Consider the following 4,660-nt stretch of genomic DNA (forward strand, 5'->3'; position numbering starts at 1 on the left):
GATGGGACTACCATGTTTCACCCGACCATAGATTGGTTGAGCCAAGTCTCTCTTCATCCAATCACCCTCGTGACATATTCCAATCATTATGTGGGGCTCATAGAACACTTCAAAAACACTAATAAATGTGGATGCCACTAGAGTTCTCCGCTTACACCATGAGGAATTTGAGTGCCTCCTAATATCTTAGGATTTACCATGCATCTGCAGTCTGATCCAAGGATCACTAGGCCCTAGACTGAGACATACTCTCTAGGTTTTACCATACATTCCATCCTAAAATTACTTTACCCAATAGAGAGAAAATCCACCTCTTGGCTTTACTATATATCCTGCATTCACTGGCAAGGTTTCCTAAGTCCACCGAGGCACATAATTTGGCTTTACCACAACCCACAGTCCAGTTCAGGGGTTACTAGGCCAGTGGCTACGTGCATCCTTAGTCTGGTTCAGGGACCACTACACCATGTGTTTGTCAATTCGGAGATCCACCCAACTCAGCTTCAAATCCAATCCAACCATCCCACATAAACCAAATGAGAGAACCCATCTCATCAAAGTTATCAGGAAATGGCAAGGCTAGGCTAAAAATACTATCACACTTGGCAAAACCCATGACATGGTAGAAAAGAAACACATGCAATCCCATGCATGCCAAATCTGGCAAGAAAAATACACATGCAAGTCGATACATGTAATGAATCCTGTTGTAGTTGCTTGATCCTGCCTTTCCCTGCTTGATCTTTGCTTCCTCTTGCCTTCTTTGCCTTTCTTGCTCCAAGGCCAAAGTGCTCCAAGAAAACTCTAAGTGTCCAAGAGTATGAGAGAGAGAGAAATAATGAAAGTGCTCCAAAACTGAAATGAGAAAAGGTTATCAACTGATCCTCATAAGCCTTTTTATGAATGAGGCCTCTATTTTCTTCAATTTTCATTATTTTCCTTCGTTTTCCTCCTCACATGCAACCTGTGACCTTTTACATCCTTTTTGTCCCAATTTCCATTATTTTAATAAATAATTGTGCCAAAAATGCCACCTTGCCTTTCTAAAGCCTTAGCCATTGCCTTTGCCAATTTCCTTAGCCATAAACAACCAAATGAACACCCCTTAGGATGCCTTGCCCAACATTCACCTTGGAATAAGTGCCCCATTCATTTGTGGTTATTATTTTTAACTTTTATTACATGAAATTTTCACCAAAGTTGTTACTTAAACAATAACCTTTATATATAAAAGACTTTTTGTTTATACAAATTCACAAATCAAACCAAGAAAAATTCAAATCACTACATAAAAAAATCTTTAAAACAAATCACAAATTCAAATCACTACATAAAAAAGTTCTTTAAAACAAATCACAAATTCAAATCCCATATATGATTAAATTTAATATCGTGATAAACAATAACCTCTTATATAAAAGAAAAATATCCCTTATATAATTAATTTAATATCTTGATAAACAATAACCTATTATCACCTCTTATATATGAGAGACTTTTTGTTTATTAAACCCGGACACTAATCAAACATGTCAAACTTAGACACTCAGTTTGAGATAAACTTTGTCATAACGATCATTGTTTTTACTCACTTTTATAATATTAAACCTTATATAAACAAAGAAAATATGGTCATTCCACCCTATTTTTAATTTATATAAACTTTTAACTTTATATGATGAACTGCAAAAGGTGGTTTTCATATCAAAATTTATCTCAAACCTTTTCTCAAGGCTTGATTTGTCCATTCTATATATGACTCTCATATCATTTTAAAAAGCTACCCCATATGTATAGTTCAATATAAATTAACTTAACTTGGAAGATATATTTAAATTGGACAGATATAAATTCCAATTATAAAATACCTTAATTTCGAGGGGTTTACTTATATTGGAAGCATATAAATTCCACTTTTTATTACTAGATGGTATATTTTTAATCTTTAAAATAATTATTATACCACCCAATCCAGAAAAGAAATAAAAAACCCTTACCAAAAGAATAAGATGTAAGATTCAACCAGAAAGCAAATCCATCCGAAGAGAAAAGTGGTTATACTAATTTGATATGACATCCCCAGTATCCAACGTCCTTCTCCAAGTTGCTTATAATCAATTGAAATATATAGTTGCACGCACACATAATTATCATACAATTCCACCCAAATATAATTAATTTCCTCCACTTTCAATCTATAAGCGGAATTTAATGTTTTGAATTTGGAAACTTGACTTAAAGTTGGAATTAAATATTTTGAGCTATTTGAAATCCTAAAAAGAATAGAGACAATTGTATACATGCTTTCTTTATTTGTATTTATGAAAATTTATAATATATTCTATGTATTTTTATCAAAAATTTATCTGTAAGGTCTTAAAGACATAGTTGATTGGATTATAATTTAAGAGTACAAAGAAAATTTTTACATGGAGTTGGTGAATATATTAGACTAGAAAGTTAAAGTTTTTAGAAATTTAATCTATTAGCTCGGTAAGGGTCTAGTGAACCTATTACGATTCTAAGGATGCTAAATAGTAACATGAGGAGGCCATATGGGAGAAGTACCCATAGTCTTTTGCAGATTTTTGTAGAAATATGAGTATATATTTTTTACATATATGTATAGAGGCTCGATTTTGGTGCAACTAGAGTTCTTAGAGCCACAATATAAGACTTCTTATTGGCCTATGCTAGAGACCTCAAAGGGAAATGGGACAACGAGAGGGATTGTGATGCAAAGAAGGGTTCTCACTTCCTTAGGTTGTGTTGGCTAAAGAGGAAGGAGATGTTGCTAGCTGAAATTTTTGTAGGAGCCATTGTTGACTATGAAATTATTGAATATTATGATGTAAAAAATTTAATATGTAAAATGTACACTAGTATGCCGTTGTGCACTAAGAACAATGCAAAATAAAGGGGTAGGGGAATGCAATACCCCAGTTTTGATCATTGGATTATAAATATATATTCATATATCGTATAAATGTTCAAGGGTTTGGTCATATGATACATAAACATTATATCTAGAAAATAATAAAATGAAATACATCACCAAATACTAGACATATAAAGATGGAATCATAGGGGACTATGATTGCACAAGTGAGTGGGACGAACATGGCTCCAAGGGGAAATCCCATATTCCTATAAACCCATGTCATTTTCCTAAATTAATTATCATTACCACATAATCCCCATTTGACTTCTTAAAGTCAATCATTAAATACATGTGTGAAGTTGGTAAAAAGTCACCTCTTGTAGTTATGCAAGCATGGGGCTAAATACACTCATGCAAGCAATGGGTGAGAGAGTCATCTCATTTAGTTATGATAGCATGGCTTGAGTATAATCATTCTTCCACAATGGTGAGAGTCCACATGCATGGGAACAGGGAATTCAAGTAGAATGGGGATATAGTTTTTGCAAATAACAAGAAGTGAAGAAAAACAAAGTTGAGCGTTATGAGAAGTAGAGGAAGCCATGCTTATGTATTGAGGACAATTGGTTGAAATTGCTAATTAGCTAAGAGCTAGGCTAGATGCATGTGAAGAGTTCTCACTAAAAAATAACCTAAAAGCTTGTGTCGAGGCTATTGTGAGCACTCCTATAAGAATTGGATTTCTTGGATTCCTTAACTAGAAATTTCTTAGTTGATTTTGTGTTGTAGCCTTGGAGGGGATGGGGATTGTTTGAGGGATCATAGTGTAGAGAAGAAAATAACATCCCTTAGGTTGTTCAAACTGATGAGGAATAGAGATGAGAAATTATAATTGCTATAGGAATTGCATCTTTATGTTTTTATTGGGTATTGGGCTATTAGTTGGACAATAAACACCCATATTAGACTACTCATCTCTAGCTTTGGAATGACTTGCTATTGAGAAAATTAGAGTAACAGAGTCTATAATTGAGTGAAATGTCTAACATCTATCATTGATTTTATAAAGCATTATAAAAATAAATAATCTAATCATGGTGTTGATTATTATATTAATACTATGATTAAATATTATATTTCATTTAAATTTTAAATAATTAAATATTGTCATGCTTCTCTTCTTTTACATTCACAATGCTAATATCATTATTAATTACATAGACATATGTATAACATATTGCACATATTTACACATTTTAAAATGACATTAAATTATGAGTCAATTAGTCATAATTTTTTCAAACAAAAGAAATTTGAATAAATTAAAAATACTAAAAATAAATTAATAATTAAATAATTATCAAATTAAATTTCATGGATGCAATCATCTAACATAGATATACACTACTTAGAACCTAATATCCCCAAACTCCTCATATTGTTGAACAATTAAAATCATTGGTGGTAACCAAAATGCTACGGCGAAACTCACTCAATAAAAATTAATTAAACCTTTCCCGATCACTTAGAATACCCCATTGAAAAAAAAAAAAATACATGCAATTTGGCCATTGGAATCCTAACAAAAAATAGGAAACGTAAAAATATCCCATACCCATCTACCATATAGCATCATGTCAACTCTCTAACTATCCATTGAGAAAACATGGGTACTCTTGATTAGTCAATTCCTATAGAGAACTTTCATCTCATTTTAAAACCACACCATGTCATCTGTATATTTTAACACAAGATACCTTGAAGTGGATGAATATAAAT

This window comes from Pinus tabuliformis, chromosome 3_1 (assembly GCF_031772625.1).
Source record: "Pinus tabuliformis cultivar Carrire ecotype Pingquan chromosome 3_1, CPIR1, whole genome shotgun sequence".
Lineage (NCBI taxonomy): Eukaryota > Viridiplantae > Streptophyta > Pinopsida > Pinales > Pinaceae > Pinus > Pinus tabuliformis.